The following is a 22,052-nucleotide window of genomic DNA, read 5'->3' on the forward strand; positions in this document are numbered from 1 at the left end:
CAGAGTTGATACCAAGGGCATTCATCCTCATGTGGCAGTCGAGTAGAGAGATGGGGCAGCAAGGAGCTCAAATGGCTAGGACCGAGATCCCTATGGTGTAGAGGAGAAGGGTTGCAACACTGTGAAGAGGGCTGAGCCTCTGAAAGAGGAAGTCGTAAGGCATATTCTGCTCATGGAAAAGGCACCCAAAAGTCTCCAAGCTCAACACAGGTGAGGAGGGTTAGTATGGCCAAGTTAAGGGTTGTTCCAAGCCTAAGAGGATAGTCGCACGCCTGAATCAGAAGGTCAAACCCTTGTTGAAGGTTATAGTGTCATGGAAAGAGTGTTCGAATGCTAGATCCAAGCTATGAGAAGGTTGTCAAGAGATCCAATGCCTAGGAGTATTGATTGTTGATGAGAAGAGTTGTTCCTAAGGCCTAGAACAGCAGATCTACAAGCCCTAGCATGAGACAAGAAAAAATTGAAGTAGACGCACACCACTAGAGCCTAGTAGAACTGACTATTTGTGACTGATTACTAGGCTGAGTTTGGCAAAGCGACGGCTGTGAGAAATAGGATCAGATCAGGCATGTGACTAGCCTTAAAATCTCCAAGAACGGTGGTCGAGTTTCCCTGTGTGATGGCAAGTAAGGCCAAGCCCTGAAGAATCATGTTTAAAGGCAGAAACATCTAGTTTGCAGGTTCAAACAGTGACGCAAGCAGTAGGGTAAAGGTTGTGCTATAGTACATGGAAGGAAGGTTGGTAGTGAGGGTTTGCAGAGGTATTGAGGCCAAGGTATGGACTGAAATACCTCAGATATGACACATGATCTGAACCAAATATGATGGCATGATTAGTCTTTCTTATATAATGATGAAGTTTGTCCAGATTTGAGTGGGAAGGATAGTAGTATTTAAATCCCTAGGTGAGGGAGGACTTATAGCCCTAGATCTGGAAGAGAATGTTATGTTTAAAGCGCAATGAGTTAGAAAGCCCTAGATGATGGAAAATTTCATGCCAAGCCCTAGATCTAAGGGGAAAATATTTGGCGAAGAGCTAGAGCCCAAGTACAAAGAGGAGGAGGTAGCCAAATCATTGTTATAGGGCAAATCTAAAGAGTCTTGTGGGACCCAAGATTAGTCAAGGAGTTGACTGCAGATGTGAAGATCAGTAGAGTAGCACAAGATGCAGTATAGAAGGTGTCCAAATTGGACAATTGAATGGTAGCTAAAGAGGAGATTGGGGGAATGCAGCAGTTGTCATATTGGTGTCCTAAGTGCAGTGCTTGAGGTGGACATCAAGCTTGCTAGTAGTGGTAGAGAAGTTGAGCTCAAGTTTTTTAAATTTCATACTACTCTATGCTGATTCAATTACTTTAGCCCAATTCAAATCTTCAATTAGCAATCTTTCAATGACAATTAATATTTCCAATCATCAACAATAATTGAAGATAGAACTAGTAAGTGCAATGACAAAGGAGACAATCAACACATCAACAAGAGACGCCATATTTTTAGTCAATGACCAAGGAAAAACCCACTATAAGGAAAACCCTTTGAAATTCTTCTTCTATTAGATTGTCATAAAATCTTCAATAGAGAGTACAATGAGCCAACACAGATTCATCCAACAAAATTAACCCAACAACATTTAGAAATATATTCCCAACCTCAATCCTGATCAAAGACAACTTCTCTTGTATGCAGTCAACTGCGGGCAAGTGTCAAATTGTAACCCTAGAGCCCAACTGCATGGAGGGAGAGTTATGCATGCGATTGAAAGATTCCAACCACACGGATGAGCCTGCAAGCCTATGGTTATATCTGAAAATTGCATGTGACAAACCTGCAGTTGGAAACCAAAACCCTAGACACATGTGCGAGCTTTGGACCCTACAATCCCCAACCTATACGAACCAATCTCCGCAATCCAGCCTCAAACCTGTGCGAACCAATCAATGAGGAAGAGAAGAAGAAGATGCTTGGTGATGTCCAAATGAGCTTGAGGTCACTTGTATTTATAGGCTTCCAAGGGTGTCCAATTTCCTGTTAGGGTTGACCTTTTCTTTTGTGCACATGTGGCCTTTTCTTCAAAAATACACTTTACCTTGTCCAAATTGAGTGCTTCAATAGTCAAAATTTGTCGTTTCGAAAAGAGGAATCTAGTCTCATGTTTGGAATTTGTCATTGAGATGCCAAATTAACACTCCCTCTTAGCTAGGGAGAAATTCCAAGTGCATCATGTAATAATCATATGTATATCATGTCTCATCTCCGCTCAACTCTATCTGCTGAAACATTCTCGAATCTAATGAAGAAAAATCATTGGGGAGCATTTCCCAGGACAACGAGGAAGGTCCTATGGGACACTCTCACCTCATGTCATCTCATAGGGGAGCAAACATCTTCCACCCTATGTTGAGCAATAAGAGTCATAACATAGGGGAGCTAACATCTTCCACCCTTTGTCGAGCAATGCAATATCTCATCCATCCTATTGCTCCCTGATATTCCCAACAATGACCCTCAAGAGTCATGTGGTAGAACACATGCATCATAATCAACTTGAGTTACACACCTCCAAGCACTCTCTCAACCTGTTAGCTAGATAGGGAGAGGTAATCCCAACAAACCCAACTTGTGGGTATGATGCCAACTAGGGTATACTCTATATAGACCAAGATAGGAGAGCAACATATTCTACCATATTGGTAATAGATAGGGGTGATACACTATTGTCCATATATCCCTCAATCCCAGGAGCCCTCCATCTAAATTCCTCACCATGGGAACTCATATAGGCGGAAGAGTCAACTCAGTGTTCTCAATCAGCGCTGCCTCTTATTAGGAAGGGTCACATCTATCAATCCAAGTTGCTCTCTAAAGACCAGGAACTTCCCTTCCGAAAAAATCCTTGGTGAGAATATATGCAAACTGCTCATTTGTCGATATGTGATGGAGTCTAACGGCTCCTCTCTACACTATGTCTCGAATGAAATGATATTGGATCTCTATGTGCTTGGACTTGTCATGAAAAACAGGATTCTTTGCCAATCAGATCCCACTATTGTTGTCACAATATATCATTGTAGTATCTAGGACTTGCTCAAATAGCTCTCCAAAGAGCTTCCTCAACCAAACTGCTTCGCAATTATCCATGCTAGCAGCAAAGTATTATGCTTCAGTGATACTCAGTGCTACGGACTTATCTTCCTCATCATCCAAGATATCATGGCAGATCCAAGGATTAAACATCATCCAGACATACTCTTCCCGTCAACAACGTTTCCTATCTAGTTAGCATTGGTATATCCATGAAGTCGAACATCTCCAATAGAATATCTCAAACCAAGGGTGATCTTCCCATGCAAATATCTCAAAATGTATTTCACAGCAACCAAATGTGCATGGAGAGGCTTGGTCATGAATTGACTCAACGTGTTCACCGCATAGCATGTGTCCGGACTATTGTTCACTAGGAACATCAGAGTCCCAATCAACTGCCTATATTCGGATGGTTTTGCCAAGTTGGATCCTGGAGCTTCTCCACATAGATTCTTGAAATTCATTTCCATCGGTGTGGGCAGGGACTTGCATTTTGTCATTCCAAATCTCTCCAACATCACGACATATTTTCCTTCTGAAAGGAAAATCTCGCCGGGCCTTTGCAACACCTCAAGGCCTAGAAAGTAGTGCATGAGTCCAAGGTCCTTCATCTCAAATTTAGAGGCTAACTCCCTCTTACACTCAATCATCAGGGGCTCACTACCTGTCAAGAATAGATCGTCAACATATAAAACCAAAATCAACGACATACCTTGGACTACCTTGAAGTAGAGGTTGGGATCGACATTGCTTCTTGTGAATCCCAACTTCACCAAATAACTATCTATGTGGGTGTACCATGCTCTAGGGGCTTGCTTCAAACCATACAATGCCTTCTTCAACCTGCAAACATGTGTCTTTCAATTCTCTACTTTAAATCCTCGTGGCTTCTCAACATACACTTCTTCTTGTAACATGCCTTGGAGGAATGTTGTCTTTACGTCCATTTGATGAAGGGTCCATCCTTAACTTGCAATAGGAGAAACTATCGAACGAATGGTTGTATATCGAGCCATAGGTGCAAAAATATCGTCATAATCTTCTCCCTCCTTTTGGGATAATCCTCGGGCCACGAACCTTGCCTTATATTTATCAATACTTCCATCGACTCCATGTTTGATCTTGAATATCCATTTTGAACTCACAACAGATTGCCCCTTCGGTCTCGGCACAACATCCCATATGTCATTCGTCATAATTGATTCATATTCTTCGGCCATAACATCCTTCCATACTTGTTCTTTCACGACTTCTTCAAAGGTGGGAGATCTGACTTGAATCATAGTGCTCATAGCTGCAACATATCACTGGTACCTGCATGGTTTCTTACCTTCTCTGAATGATCTTCAAACAAGAACACACCTTTCATCATCCTGTAATGTGTCATGAAGCCAAAGTGGCCTCTTCCTAGAAGGAGGATCACATGGAGGAGGATCTAAGGCTTCGATGGGCTCCATGGGATCATCAACAATGTCTCTCTCAGATTCAGGAACGGAAGGATCATCTAAAATATCAATATCATCATATTTCTTCTCAAGAGGAGGAGGTGGAGAAAGGTCCCTTACTTTCCCCAGGGCAACATCGTCATCGAACGTTACACCCCTGCTAATTTCAACCTTTGACAAAGAATATAAATTCTAAATTCTTTAGAATTTTCATAATATCCAACAAACATACATTTTCTTCCTGTGGCTTCCAGCTTGTTTCTTTTGTTCTTTGGCACATGGAAATATACGGGGCAACCAAAGATACAGAGATGGCCAACATCGAGCTTGACACCTGTGAACACTTCTTTGAGGATCTTGTTGTCCAATGCTTGATGAGGCACCTTGTTGTGAAAATATACGGCAGCATATGTCGCTTCTCCCCAAAGGAACTTAGGAAATTTTTTATCATGCAACATGGCACAAGCGACTTCTACAATAGACCTGTTCTTTCTTTCAGCTACTCCATTTTGTTCGAGATTATAGGGCACAATCATCTCTTTATTGATACCTTCATTCTTGCAAAAATTGATGAACTCATTCGAAATGTACTCTCCACCATTGTTAGATCTGAATATCTTAATTTTCTTCCCTGTTTGATTTTCGACCAAAGGTTTGAACTCCTTGAACATTTCAAAGGCTTCATCCTTTTGCTTCAAATAATATATCCACATATTTCTTGAGAAGTCATCAATGAAGGTGATATAGTAGAGATGGCCACCAATAGAATGTACGGGCATCAAACCACATATGTTGGAATAAATGGGTTGGAGGATGCCTTTCGTCTTGTTCTTGCTAGAGGGGAATGGATCCCTTGTCTTCTTTCCACTGGCACAACCTTGACATACTCCATCATGTTGGGCTTGAACATCAAGTATCCCAAATGGCAAAGACCAATTTCTTCAATTTCGAAAGATCATCATAATGTAGATGGGTCAATCTTTGGCGCCATAGATCACTTCGATGATTAAAATATGATGATTATAACCCCATTTTACGGGAATCATCGGAATGCAACGAAACCAAGAACGAATTATGCAGAACCGGCCCTGATGATGAAATATTCCCAGCAAACTCCATCAGACCCCCATAAGCTCCTCCAAAACCCTCCAAGACCATTGTTGACGTAATCTTGCTCCTGTCACAAATCCTGGGAATCCATTCTAACCACATCATAAGGAAAACTGAAAATGGGTACATTACACATTAGGGTTTAAGGAATTGAGGAACCAAAGTATGGCTTCCTCTCTTTTCTTAAAATCACTTCCATCAGTCATTTTCCATAGATTTACTCCTTAACTGACTCCATATGCCCATGAATTCATTAAGATGATAAAACATTGATCCTTCATCTTCCATCACTTTATGCCTTTTGTAAATCATTCATATTGTTTTTCTCATGGGAATCTCATGGTTGTGTGTCTGTTTGTGGATATTCCCTTTGAACTATAACCTTGATCACCTTAAAGAAAACTGGAAATCCTATCTTCAACCTAACCCTAATTAGTTACATCACTTGATTGATGGTGTGTGAAGTAGAAGATTTGGAGAGCTCTCAACATGGTTGGACCAAGCCATTTGATCTCCAAGATCCATGGGAAAACCCCCTGTGAGCCGAAAGAGAGCTAGCTAGAAGTGAGAAGAGGATTGGTGAGATCACAATGGCCCCCTTTGAATTGTAGTGGGTCTTGAAGTTCAGTTTTTGGACTTTATCTCAAGAAGTGTGAGATTTTTTTGTAATCGAACCTCGATAGGTCACCCATTGTCACATCATCCACCTCCCTTAGCCTATTTAAGTCAGATCTCCTTTGCCTTAGAGGGGGGCCCCTTAAAAATCATAAGAGCATAAGCAATAAGGACCAAGGTGATATCACAAGTAACCCCACTAATCAAGTTGGGTCTAAGAGAAAAAGGAAATATTCGTGATGGAGGGATGAGAAGATTAATATCCAAGGGAAATGGAGTCAAGGGAATATTAATTTCAAGAGGATCTCAAGAAGAAAGACCCTTCTTTGGTCGGTTACCCAAATAATGTCTTGTAGGGAGGAGGACTATTATTTAAGCACGGGTAGTCTCTTCCCCAAGCAAGGTAAATTGCAAAGTCAAAAATCCCAACAGAAAAAATTCCTCAATAGGATTTCCCTTGGCCCAAGGATCGATCTAATCATTTACTAAGGGAATCCCCTCAGGGGGGCTTTCCTAGCAAAGAGGATCAATAGTTACTTCAAACAAATAAATGATGAGATAATATTTAGCGCCCTTATCTCTCATTCCATGTGATTTCTTTCCCCTCTACGGATTGGTCAAACTAATTCTTCTAGTGATCTTAAATCGGTTACAAGTTTAAACCATTTAAAATATTGCATTCACAACCAAGAAAGAAAAGCATTCTAAGTCTAAACATACATCACGTAATAAACCTCTAACCCCAATAAAAACCAAGAAATATTTTCACTAAACCCCAAGGAGAGGAATACTCCCACTATCTAACCATGAATTAAAAATTTGGAATTCCTTGCTTTATATGGAAGAGAAGGGAAACTTCCTTTTCATTAAAATAGCATTATTTTGGGATTATCCTTAGATTTAGCAAGGAATTTCTAGATTTAGTCTACTTATAGAAACTAAAAGTTAATAAAATAAGGTGGTTAAATCCAAATGTATACATGAGGTTACATAATAACGGGTTTTAGCTCATACATGTGGGTTGAAAAAGACTTATTTTCATATTCTATCATTCATCTAACTATCTTTGGGGATCGACCTATGACCTCCAACTTGTAATCACATTTAATGTTATTTTTAAGGCTTAGTCTAAATAAAGGTAAAATCGACTTGGTTACTCTCATATAAAATTATAAATAGAGGAAACTTGATTTATCTTGGATTTACTTTTCACACACTTCGAGATCAATATGCACTAAATAGCTTCTTCTCCCTTTGTCATTATGGAGCACTAGTTGAGGGAATTGTCTTAGGGAGTATATTTTGATTGGATGGTTTGTTAGTTTTTTGTAGCATCGGATGTGTTCTAGCCACGAAATTTGGTGAAGAGGCTAGAATACATGAGACCTCTGAAACCCAGAAATCGTTTCTAGAAATTCCACCTAGAAGTGCCTCAATTAGATTATTAGCTATTTTTTTAAATATTTCCTAAGTCTAAACTTAGGGAATATGGTTAATTAATCAGTATTAATTGAGATAAGGTGTGAATCATCTAGAAACTCACATGGATCGATCCAGAAATGATTTAAGCCATCCATTAAGATTTAGTATTGGTCGTTGGAGTCCCAATAGGAAGATCTAAGAAGGGATCAATGTGGTGAGGGAGAATACATCAGTGTAGATGGGCAGTTAACTAGGCAGTTCCATTTTCTCAGTGGCAGAGATTTAGCAGAGAAGATAGAGCCAGAGGGTGAGTAGCAAGTGGTAGAGGAGGTTAGTAGCATTCCAGGAGGAAATATTCCAATCGCGAGAAGAGGCAGTGAGAGGAAGGCCGAAATCCCCAGAGGCTCTATGCAAGCACTGCGTAGAGGGTGACGCAGAAGGTTCAGTGTGTGGCTAGGGAGGCAATTTTGGTGGCAAAAATTAGTTATGGGGTGAGAGAAAATTCTCACAATAATTTTGCCAGTATTTTCTTCATATTAGATTGCCAGTAGAGCAATAACAAATCATGATAATTGATGTGACCATGCCTTTGATGCCAAAGAATTTCTGTTGACATGGTTGTAGAAGTCAGTGCTTGATGACTTTTTCTAGTGACATCAAGCTTGTACAAGCCTCCAACTCTGACGCTTGAAGCAACAGGTTTCCAGTGATCCAACAAATCTTTCACTATGCAATGTGTTTTGAATAATTCAACCTTCAAATTCTGATTTGTAATTATAGACACAGAGATCAAATTTTTCTTAATCTCAGTCACATACATACCATTATGAATGTGCCTGACACTGCCATTTGGTAAGGTCACTGGAATATCTCCATATCCCATGATATGATGTGCACGATCACCACCGAGATAAATGCTCCCGCCATTGCTTATTTCCTTTAAGTTTTCATACCAGTCCTTATTGCACATCATATGGAACAAAGTTCCAGAGTCCACAAACCAAGCATTCACATCATTTGTTTTAGTGGACAATGCAGCATTAGACATTAAAAAAATTAAGATTTTTGAGATCAGAATTTAGGCCTTCTCTTCCAAAATGTCCTAAATGTCTTCTGTGTTTATTATGCCTAGCTTCAACACTTTCTTATTATAACAGTATTTGGCTAGATGCCCACTTCTACCATAGTAAAAACATTTTATTCTAGAATCATTTCTGACAGATGACATACCTTGATTTGATTTCGGAAATGGCCTTTTCTGAGATGAGCTTCCACCTTTGTTTTCTCCTCCTTGTTTCCCTTTGAAGAATTTCTTCTTTGCCACAAGTGCCAAATATAGATTTTGAGGCTTCAAATTCTTGCGCCTCTCTTCTTCTTGCAATAGTATACCTGTCAATTCCTCAAAGTTTGGCACTTTCTCCCTTGCTACAAGACTTGTAATAAACATCTGATAGTCCTCTAACATTCCATTTAAAGTGATTGTCACAAGATCAATAGCAGGTATTGATTCTCCTATATCTCCCAACTTATCTTTCAAGTCTTTAATTCTGGAAATAAATGCACTAACAAATTCATTCTCTTCCATTTTAATATACAGGATCTTACTCTTCAGAAACATGACTCGATTTGTATTCTTAGTTTCATACAACTCCTTCAATGCATTCCAGGTCGCATTAGAGGTCTGACAATCACGAATATAAGGAATTACATTATCTTTAACAAACATCCTTAATAATACCTTTGCTTTGTTCTCTTGCTTCTCCCAGTCCTAAATCGATGTAGTTGTCGATCCTGCAACAGGTTTTGCTTCTTCTCCCTTCATGATGGTCCAAGCGCCATAACCTTCCAACAATGTTTGCAACTTGAATTTCCAGTTGACGTAAGTTCGTGTAATCCAATTTATTTGCTTCGTTTAGGTATGTCTCTACGAGTGGATTCACCATCTTCTCCCAATACATTTCAAGAGGACCTCCAACATATATATATATATATATATATATATATATGGCTTGAGTTTTAATTAAATCAAAAAAATTAATAAGGCTCAAAAAAATAACACCTCCTTTTCAAAATTATTCGCGCACTCCCTCTTTTTTTTAAATATATAGAATGGGCTCTCTCGTTAAAGCAATATAAAACCTTAGGTGACTTCTTAAAAAAAAAAGTGGGTGCCACTTTCCAATGGAGGGCCTCATGGTGGACGCCACCCCACGTGCTCTTTAAAAAAATAAAATTAAAAGCTTTTCTTAAAGAAAACAACAACTAGTGTCCTTTTTAACTGGTGTTGTTGACTGACTCCAACACACTTTTTGATGGAGGAGTGGAGCGCTGCAACCCAAAATTTTCAAGTTTCGTAAGTTTACCCTTATCAACACAGCAACTCTCTGTTGCAAAATGCGTTGATTGAAGGGGGCTTTTTTGTGCCCATGCCTGAGGCCTTTGGTGACTATTTCATGGGACCAGGGCTTAACTGGTTGATCCAACGACTAACATCACTCAGATTGAATAATCAATGTGATTCATCACGTTATTCTTCATAGTGGTTTGTAATGGAAGATTTATGACTTGTTGGGCGTGCTAGACTTCCCTGGTGCGCAGCTAGGGTTTATGAGTTTGATTTTTACCAAATCGATTAGCAATAGAATCGATTCCTTTTGCCAAACGTTTGTTGGACGTGAGCAAGGATCTGAACCACTCAACCGAGCCACAATCATTTGCCTCTATTGTGATTTGTGATGGAGACGTTGTGTGTTCTTGGTACGAAGTTGGAACTCCCTGAGAGCGACCCTTTACCAATTCGATCCAACATCAATCAAACCAATGCAGGGCGAATTCACAATGTCAACAATGATCGATTGATAGACTTCAACAATTTGACCCTCACAACAGGCACACCTCCAATCTTAGATCACGAGCCTCTTCTTGACTACGCTCGATCACACATCTCTCTTGCACTCTAACCACAAACATGGATGCGCGCCTTTCTCAGTTTCTTCAACAAGCAGAACAAATCCGACAATTCCAAGAGTGACAACCTCCCATGATGCTATGATACCAACTAAAATTAATAGGAAGACAAATTGAAATTGAGAATGAAACCTGCAGCACTTAGGTGAGGAGTACCTGAGGCTATCATAACTTTGCATTCATTAATTAAAGCAATCACACATACATACATATAATGGTTACATTTTGTTCGGGAAATTGCAACAATCTCTTAGGAACTAAATCTAATCTTAGAACATAATCAAAACAACCTTTCTCCATTATTTCTAAGTCAAAGGACTAACAAAACTTTATCTTAACTAATTTATTATTATTTTTTAACTTAATTTTTATTTTAAATAATCTAACCAAATCAAGATAACATTATATTACATAACGTACATCCCCACCATATTGCCCCACTAAACTGTAAAGCACTACATTAAACTTTTTCTTTCTCCACCAAAATTTTTTATTCTTATTCACAACATTTATTATCCATTTCTTATCAAATCTCTTTGCAAGATATAAATTACAATCCATTTCTTATCAAATCTCTTTGCAAGATATAAATTCTGAAGTAATAAAAATCATTTGAACATTCTTACATCATCCTTTATCTTGTCTTTCTTTACCATTCTTCATCAATTAAAATTTGTAGTCCTTTCTCATCAAATTCCCTATTCATTTTCCTTGGGATCACTTTCCTTATTCAATAAACAAAGTCAATATTCTCAAGATCTTCATCCACTAGACTTCCAATAAAATTTGTTGGTACGTCTATTAGTCTATTTGTTATATGTTTAAAAAAAATTAATATATTTATGTTTTGGTATAATTAGTTTGAAATGTTATAAAAAATTAATTAAATCATAGATTTAAATTGTCGTAGAGTACTTAAAAATTTTCAGAATGTTAATCCATATATAATGAAAAACCCATTTAAAAAAAACAACTCTTCACCGTCCCGAAGCGCTCGACAAGTCCCAAGGAAGGAACTCTCGAAAATTCTAATAATGTGACATGGTCATGCTGACTTCGATTACAGAATAGAGAGATCCCGATTCCCGAGGTTTCAGCTCCAAATGAAACAGTTGACATTATTACAGAGCTATCCGATCAGGCACAGCAAAGGTGGTCATGCTGACTTCGATTACAGATTAGAGAGATCCCGATTCCCGAGGTTTCAGCTACAAATGAAACAGTTGACTTTCTCGCAGAGCTATCCGATGACGCACCTCAAAGGTCAACGGATCCATGATACCTGCAATGATAATTATTTATTTCCAAGAAAGCTTCTATGATACAAATGAAACAGTTGACTTTCTCACAGAGCTATCCGATGACGCACTTCAAAGGTCAACAGATCCATGATACCTGCAATGATAATTATTTATTTCCATGAAAGCTTCTATGATAATTATTTATTTATTTTGCAGCGACCAGCTAACTTCCACATGAAAACAACAGCTCAAGGTCCCATTATAAATAGCTCAGCAGCTCAACAATGGGTGTAAAGAAATTACGATAAACACATGATTGTAAATTAAAGAGAAATTTTACATTATTCAAGCAAATGATATTTCGGGGAAGGAGCCAAGGGGATTCTGAATATCCAAGGTCAATGAATCGCTTGACGCTGAAAGAATCTGAGAATATCAGTTAACCTACGCATACTACTGCTGGGTTTCATCCGCGTAAAAGTTCGTTACGGCGCTGAGCCATATATATATATACATGAGATGTGCTGAGAAGAGGGGAATGTGATATATTTTGATTTGGGCATTTTTGGAAGCAGTTACAGCACTTTAATGTGAGTACTACCGTGCTTTGAGGCCAAAGCTTTGACCGAAAATAGGTAGCTTAGTTTAAATTTTGATTTAAAATAGTTCATGGCAAGCTCTTGATTAACACTCGAGGTGGCCTGTTGTTGTGTTATTGCGAGGTGTCGTGTTATTGCGACGGTGTCGTCTCTTCTGCGCATAAAACGGATCGTCATGAGCTCCAAGAGTCCCAGAAGCCCGAGGAGATATTCCTTGAGAGAGCTTCATCGTGCGGGAATTACGAACGATTCAACAGCGATGACTGAAAACGAAATGCAGAACGGTGTTTTCAAAATCGTGCCCAGAAACCGTAACTGGATATTTTCTCTGAAGACAGTGATCACGCAGACGAAATGCAAGGAGGATAAAGGAAGTTTTAGGGAGATTCCCCCTGATAACAGGGATCATGAAGACGAAATATAAGTAGGATGAGAGAAGTTTTAGGGTGTAAGAAGGAAATGTTTTCCCAATTGCACATTTCATAACAGTAGAGCAGAAATATCATAGTATTTCTGCTATTTATCACAATATTTGTACTAGTGAATAAGGGATTTTCCTCATTAAAATGACTTTTAATATTTATATTTGTATATGGAGAAAGTAATGGTTTTTTAAACTCGGCTAAAACTTTATGGAATTTTGATGTTATATATTTGTACACATCGCATTTCATTTTAATGGTTTTATAAATTAAATTTTTATTTTCTGATTTTATTATTTTAATTAAATTAAAGCACTTTATATTATCAAAATAATTCAAAGATACATGCTTATTACATCTCATCAAGTGAGAAATTTTTTGTTTTCTCCTCTAGATATAGGAGCATCTATGGTTCAAAACTGTTTTATTTATCCCAAAATACAAAAATAAACCATCCAACTAGCCCCATATTACAAAAAGGCCCTTCATGTTAGAAAGTGATCACAAAACATGGTAGAATTCTAAATAAATCAATAAGCATGAACATTATTCAAATTTAGAGGAAGAGATGGGATCAGGGTCCCTAACACTCAATCGAGGAGGTATGACGATGACCGAATCACAGTGAATATTCCCTTCTACATAAGCCAGCTTTGCATCTAGCCTGTCCAAGATGAAGCATTGGGTTCGCAGCATCCTCTTTATGTCCTCCAAAGAAGCAAACACATTATATCTTTCCACATGTTTATCCTTCAAGACCAATCCAAGCAAAGCCTTCATCTACAAGTGTAGAGCCATTGAGCTTAGACTTTGTTTTCTTTGTCCGCCAGTGTGACCAAGATTTGGAACCCAACAAGAAACCTCATCTAGAATCTCAGAGTCCGAGTAAGATTGTCTTTCCAATCTCGCTTGAGTTTCCAATTTTCTAATCTTTCTCCACATCTTTGGGGGAACTGTGTTAAAATAGGTTGTTGTGAAGTCCTGAGCAATGATCCAGGTAGCTCCAGAAAGACACGCAGGACAAAAAGGGTTATGAACACTCGAAAATCAAAGTGATCAGAATGATGTCGACCTAGGATTAGAGCGTAGGTCTCATCGTTCCGATCGTGGAGGGGCGAACGGTTCGTCAATCCGAGTCTGGATGACGAAGTTATCGCGAAAAGTGTTTGCCTTAGTTCCTTTGAAAAAGAAGGCTTTTCTCATAAAAATGGGTTTTAAGCCTTTAAAAGGCAAATCGCCATCGGAGGCAAGCAATGGCCGATATCGGCGCTATTCAGGCAGTGATCGGTGATATTGGCGCTTGCGAATCGGTGATGGAGTGTCGAATCGGCGGATCGGGTCGGCGAAAGGCCTAAGACCATGACCCTGAGCCATAGCAATTGCAATCAGTGATTGCCGATATCGGCAATCGGAAATTGGAATGATCGGCAGATCCGCATATCGATGATCGGCGAATCAGTGATCGGCGATCCCTCGATATGCAAGGCTATTGGCAACAGTGATAGTGATAAGCGATAAGCACGGACCCGATGGGAATTATAAGCCCAATTTGATAAAATTTGAGATCTAGTAATTCAGAGTTTTCAGTGTATTCCCATGTATTTTGGTTTTGGCCAAATCCGTTAGGCAATGCGATAAGCGATTAAAATGGACCCGATAGGGTTTATAGGGCCAATTTAATATATATTGAAGTCCGGTCTTTTATGATTTTGGTCGGGATTTCCAATGTTTTCAGTATTTCTATATATTTCTGTTTTAACATAAAAAATGTCATTTTAGAGGATTTTGCTGCACCACTGATGCTTCTATGCAAACGGCTTCTATTCTGAACAAAACAACTCCGATTTCTAAGCAGCCTTGTCCCCAAATGTGTTATAAAACACGATGAGTGCAGAGAGCCGAAACAAAGAGGAGGCGAAAGGCTGCGTGACAGAGGGCCAAAGAGCCTGTGCTAAAGAGCCCCGAGAGCCTGAAGTGCTAGAGAGCCAATAAGGAGGCTATGCCCGATGAATAGTCGCAAAATGAGAGGGCCAAGCTATGCAGAGATAGCTAGATTGTGCTGTGAATTACACAGAGAAGCCAGAGCAGCGCTTGAACTCCACAGAACCGCAGAGCTACAGAGAAGCATGAAACCAGAGAGCGCTTGAAATTCAGGTAGATCGCAGAGCTGCAGTGACATAAGCCAGAGCGCTACAGAGCCAGATAGCTAGCAAGCTACAGAGCCGAGAGTCCAGAGCAGTTCTTCTCTTTATGATCGATTCTTCTTCTTGTGATCGATTCATCTTTTGATCGATTCTTCTTTGAACGATTCTTCTTGCAATCGATGTCGTGAAATCGATATTCAGCAAGCTTCAACATTTTTGATAGCTATGTTTCAGATGTCCACTTTCTTGTGTGAGCAGCCATCTTCATACGATCGTCGCCTTGAGATCGATGGTGTGAGCAGCTTCAACAGTGAGACATCCACTTCTTCAGATGGCCCTTGGTTGTGAGGTATATGATGTGTTCATGTACTTCTTCTTTTTGCATTATGTTGCACAGATCCTTGATTGATGTTGATGCAGGATCTTGTTTATTACATGTTGTCATGATTCCTTGCTTCATGTTATGCGAAATTTTTTATGTGATGTACTTGTTGTTATAACTCTTTATGTCATGCTTTGAGATCCCTTGTTGTACGTTATTGGGATACTCTTGTTATCGTCATGCATGTTTGGTTTATGAGATCCCTATTGAGCCATGTTGGCAAGATGTTCATCATGCATGTTTTTGTATAATTCTGATAGGAGCCTTTTGATTAAGAGTTCCAGTTGTGGAACATCTCTTAGAGCCACTTCTACATGAGGGAATTTTTCCTTGTATGATTGCGACATCATCTCTTATGTACATCACCTTTATTGACAACACTTAATGCAACAGCCTACACCATCTTGACACCGAGGCTCAGAGACGTAGTCCCTCCTAGACGAACTCCGTTATCAACGGTTATGTTTTCAGGTGTTGATGATTGTTATATTACTCTTTTTTTCCGCATGCAAATGTGCTCATTAATGTTCTTTTAAAATGCAATTTTAACACATCACGAAAGTAAAAGGTCTTGGAAGGGTCCTTCTTCACACCCGGACCTGGATCAAGCAAAGAGTCTAGCCCTTCATTGGCCTCATGAGTTGCTTCCTCCACCCCCCTCCTGCAATGCATGCTTGTCTAGGAGGAATGGCTACCAAACGAGGGTCTGTTATGTAAAAATTTAGTTAATTTCAGGTTTATTATTTAATTTAGGTTTAGTTAGGCGAAAGGGCACGATCATAAGATCATGCCCTTTCCTAAAGGGTGTCCATGGCAGTATTTAAGCCAGGAAACCCCATTGTAATAGACATCATCTGTCTATTCATTTTATTAATAAAGTATTTTTATATATCTTTCTGTTATCCGGAAGTTTTACACTTCATCTGGTATCAGAGCGGGTCGATTCTCGCTTGTCCACCTGCAAATACACAGAAGTTGCGTTCTGATAGTGTTATTTCCTTCCACCACCATTTTCTGTAGACGCTGCCAACCAACGCCTTGTTCTTCAACCCTGCAAGTCGTCTGCCACACGCTTCCGCCTTCCGGGATTGTTACAGCCGCCACTGTCTGCTATTCCTCATCACTCTGTTTCTTTATTACTGCCCACGTCTGTCTTGTTGAGCCGTTCAAACCGTCTGACGTCGACATCCACTCATTCTCCCAATTGTAATCACTGCAAATTCGAGTGCCCGGCACCTAGTTCCATACCAGCTATCACTGCAAATCTGTGCCAACCATTGCATATAATTTATGCCAATTGATTAAACCAGCAATCGATCCATACAGCCACGGTGCTGATCCATACATTTTCCCTGCTGTAAATTTGCATCCGCCGTACGAATACCATACGAATAGACATCTATAGACCATACAAATAGTTGTGCCGTTCCATTTCAATATATATATTTATAACATATATATAACGTATATAGTTATAACATATATATTTATAACATATATTTATATTGAATATTTATATATTATATCATATATTATATATAATTTATTTATATATACGTATATTATATAGTTATATTATTAATTCATATATATGTTATATATATATATATTTCATAACTTTATTTAATTATAGTATATATTATATATAATATATAATATATTATATATTATATATAATATATACAATTTAATTAATTAAAATTATTTTAATTAATTAAAAAGTTATATATATATATATATATATATATATATATTAATTTAATTAATTAAATTTATTTTAATTAATTAAAAGTTATATGTATAAAATTTATTTTAGATAATTAAAAATTATTTTAGCTAAAAAAAAAAAGGGGAAGGAAAAATATTTTAGCTGGCAAATAAATACACGCCTCCGCAAACTCGCTCAATGTCGACAATGACAATGGCGGATTTCCAGAAAAGGTTGTTGGAGGCAGAGCAAAAGATAAATAACAACCATGACGAGGTCAGTAAAAGATTAAATGAAGTCGAGAGCAAGCTGGGGGAGCAAGCGGACAAAATCAAAAATCTTGAAGATACGACAAATCGAATAGAGATAAAAATGGAAAGTCAACATGTCCAAACAGAAGTAAACTTCAAAGAGGTCTTAACAATGCTAAAAGTTCTGTGTAAAAGGTCGAATTGTACGCCCGAACAACTACTGAAAGAAGGTGAAGAGAATCAAGAACACGTCTCGTCGGATTCAACTAAGTCCACAGACTCTCATGACAAGGTTGAATCCCCAAAAAAATCAGCGACACCCCACCAAGAAGCAAGTAACACAGTCTTTACAAACAAGCAACTCTGGGATAACTTTACCAATCAACACCCTTTTTTCGCTCAACCAGTGGCAACATACCAGCGAAGGGCAAAAGTCGAGATGCCTAAATTCGATGGAAACGAAAAAAACAATGTTGCATGGATAAATAAAGCAAAAGAATACTTTGAAATATATGACATCACTGACGATGACGAAAAGCTCAGACATGCATCCATGAAAATGGAGGAAGAAGCATATAACTAGTATATGTGGTGGAAAAAGACAACACATGTCATTAGCTGGAGGAAATTTAAAGATGCATTCTTCAAAAGATTCCAAGGTGTAAAGGAAGAAGAGTTCTTTTCAAAACTCATCAAACTACGACAAAAAGGAAGTGTCGATGAATACACTCAAGAATGGGAGACCTTAGTAACACGAGTACCTGGGTTATCAGAATCTCGTCTAATTCAGTCATACATCTCGAGACTCAAAACCCATTTACAAGCAGAACTTGAGATGCATGATATTACATCTATAGAAGAAGCAAGACGAAAAGCAAAAACAGCCGAAAAGAAATCCGAACCAATATTTTGGTCAACAGCGGAAAAAGCTTATGCAAGACGAAGGATACCCCAGTATGTGGACTCAAATAATACAAGATATGTTCCACCACATCGTCGTGAAGATGAAAAATCTAATGTGGAAATGCAAAGGATAAAAGAGGGTAAATGTAAACGTTGTGGTGAGAAGTGGGACCCCAAACATAGATGTGCTAAAGGAAAAGAACCAAAGAACCTATATAATTGTGAAGCAACCAATGATTCAAACAGTGAAGATTATGACGTAGAAGACACAGAAGACGCTCCAGAATTTTCACCAGAACTAGATGATGGTAGTATTCCACAAGTATCATTATCAGCTATGACAGGTATATCACAACCTCAGACCTTAAAGTTAAAAGGACACATAAAGAAGAACAACGTAGTGGTTCTCGTCGACTCTGGAAGTACACACAATTTTCTAGATGCAACCGTGGCAAAGAGACTCAATATATTTTCATTTCCCTTACCAAACATGAAAGTGATGATAGCTAACGGTAAGAAGATTGAAAAGGTGGGAAAATGCCATAAGGTTAAATTGCAGATTCAAGACTTCAGTTTAGAGTCTCCGTTTTTCACAGTACCGTTAGGAGGAGTAGATGTAGTCTTAGGTATCCAATGGCTACGAACTTTAGGTACTTATGCCGCCAACCATCAAGTACAATTTATAAAATTCAAATGGGGAGGTCAGAAGTACAAACTACATGGATTCCAAGCACCAGAAAATCATGTTGTATCATCATCTTAGATGATGAAGCTAAGTCGAAGAAGAACACCTGCTTATGCAATACAATGTCACCAATTAGAAATGTTATCTGCAAATATGACCAGAGAAGAATCACCAGAGATTCAAGACCTACCTATGAAGATGCCGCCTAATACAAAAATTGAGCGTAGAACAGAAGTTAAAACAGAGTCAAACCCCATCAACATCAAGCCATACCGATATCCACATCTCCAAAAAGCGGGAATTGAGAGATTAATCCAAGATCTTTTAAAGTGTGTGACTTTGATCATCTTGGAGTATCTGATCAAGTGGAAGGACTTACCCGAAGAAGACGCTTTCTGGGAGAATGAATCATTCTTCAACAACATCCGTCGTTACATATGCTTTGAGGACAAAGCATTCTTTCGAGAGGAAGGCAATGTTATGTAAAAATTTAGTTAATTTCAGGTTTATTATTTAATTTAGGTTTAGTTAGGCGAAAGGGCACGATCATAAGATCATGCCCTTTCCTAAAGGGTGTCCATGGCAGTATTTAAGCCAGGAAACCCCATTGTAAAAGACATCATCTGTCTATTCATTTTATTAATAAAGTATTTTTATATATCTTTCTGTTATCCGGAAGTTTTACACTTCAGGGTCATACCTGCAACAATAGCTCAAGTGACCATAGTTTGAAAAGTAACAAGAAAACAACACAGACAAGACACTACTAGGGACTAGATCACACGAGATAGAGTTGTCATGATACCACATAAGCCAAACTATACTACTTGAGAGAACCCCAAGCTCAATCCCCACAAAGCCAGTTCCACTCATTATGGAGCCCATTGTCACCAAGAAATTTAGCCAAACACAAAGCCATAGACCAACCAAAAAACCAGTCCTACAATATTTACTCAATTCTAAATAAGACCGACACACACACAGTCCAGGATTCCCCACTATCCATTCAACGACAAAAGATCAGACCCAAGACTTAATATAACCATAATCTCTCTCAACCTTAGCACAACCATAACCCTTAACTGATTACCAAAGACATAACTCGAATGACCAAAAAAAGAAAACAATATACTAATCAAGAACAATAAGGAATCAAGTTGAGCCACCTCGCTCGAGTTGCTAGTGATTAACCTTCGTTGACTGGCGCTATCAAAATTCAGAGACCATTGCAAGAATTCCAAAAACCCTCCCACCTCCACTTCACCAGCACCAGTTGATACATAGTCCTTGTCGCATAAAAACAAGACACCCATACAAGTGGCCCTTTCACGACATAAGAATTTCATGCTTCCACTAACAGCAGGGAGGTCAGTTGCTTGACCTCACCTCTGCTCCAAACCTCCACTTAAAATACATGAAATAAGACTAACTATATGCTTAAATGCCTTTAAATGCACATCTAAGGATTTGCATGCAGATGCATGTTTGGGGTGAGCCACATCCCCTGGTCATTAATGTGCATCACATCGTGCGGTGGTGGGCTCGACCCCCAAAGCACCCTCTCGAACTATGAGCTCACCCAATCGGGGATGAATTTTGATATAGTTATTTGTGATATCTAAATATGCTTTTTTAATGATTAAAATATTGTTATATGTATGTGGTTTGAGTTTTGCATAGTTGTTCATTTTTATTAAATGTTTAGCAAAACTAAACTGTAAAGCACTACATTAAACGTTTTCTTTCTCCACCACTTTGCCCCACTAAACTGTAAAGCACTACATTAAACTTTTTCTTTCTCCACCAAAATCTTTTATTCTTATTCACAACATTTACTATCCATTTCTTATCAAATCTCTTTGCAAGATATAAATTCTGAAGTAATCAAAATCATTTGAACATTCTTACATCATCCTTTATCTTGTCTTTCTTTACTATTCTTAATCAATTAAAATTTGTAGTCCTTTCTCACCAAATTCCGTATTCATTTTCTGTGGGATCACTTTCCTTATTCAATAAACAAAGTCAATATTCTCAAGATCTTCATCACTAGACTTCCAATAAAATTGGTTGCTACATCTATGTAGTCTATTTGTTAAATGTTAAAAAAAAAAATTAATGTATTTATGTTTTGGTATAATTAGTTTGAAATGTCATAAAAAAATTAATTAAATCATAGATTTAAATTGTCGTAGAGGACTTAAAAATTTTCAGAATGTTAATCCATATATAATGAAACACCCATTTTAAAAAAACAACTCTTCACCGTCCCGAAGCACTCGACAAGTCCCAAGGAATTAACTCTCGAAAATTCTAATAATGTGACATGGTCATGCTGACTTCGATTACAGATTAGAGAGATCCCGATTCCGGAGGTTTCAGCTCCAAATGAAACAGTTGACATTATTACAGAGCTATTCGATCAGGCACAGCAAAGGTGGTCATGCTGACTTCGATTACAGATTGGAGAGATACCGTGGTTTTAGCTACAAATGAAACAGTTGACTTTCTCACAGAGCTATCCGATGACGCACCTCAAAGGTCAACAGATCCATGATACCTGCAATGATAATTATTTATTTCCATGAAAGCTTCTACGATACAAATGAAACAGTTGACTTTCTCACAGAGCTATCCGATGACGCACCTCAAAGGTCAACAGATCCATGATACCAGCAATGATAATTATTTATTTCCATGAAAGCTTCTACGATAATTATTTATTTATTTTGCAACGACCAGCTAACTTCCACATGAAAACAACAGCTCAAGGTCCCATTATAAATAGCTCAGCAGCTCAACAATGGGTGTAAAGAAATTACGATAAACACATGATTGTAAATTAAAGAGAAATTTTACATTATTCAAGCAAATGATATTTCGGGGAAGGAGCCAAGGGGATTCCGAATATCCAAGGTCAATGAATCGCTTGACGCTGAAAGAATCTGAGAATATCAGTTAACCTACGCATACTACTGCTGGGTTTCATCCGCGTAAAAGTTCGATACGGCGCTGAGCCATATATATATACATGAGATGTGCTGAGAAGAGGGGAATGTGATATATTTTGATTT

The sequence above is a fragment of the Pinus tabuliformis genome, chromosome 8 (assembly GCF_031772625.1).
Source record: "Pinus tabuliformis cultivar Carrire ecotype Pingquan chromosome 8, CPIR1, whole genome shotgun sequence".
Taxonomy (NCBI): domain Eukaryota; kingdom Viridiplantae; phylum Streptophyta; class Pinopsida; order Pinales; family Pinaceae; genus Pinus; species Pinus tabuliformis.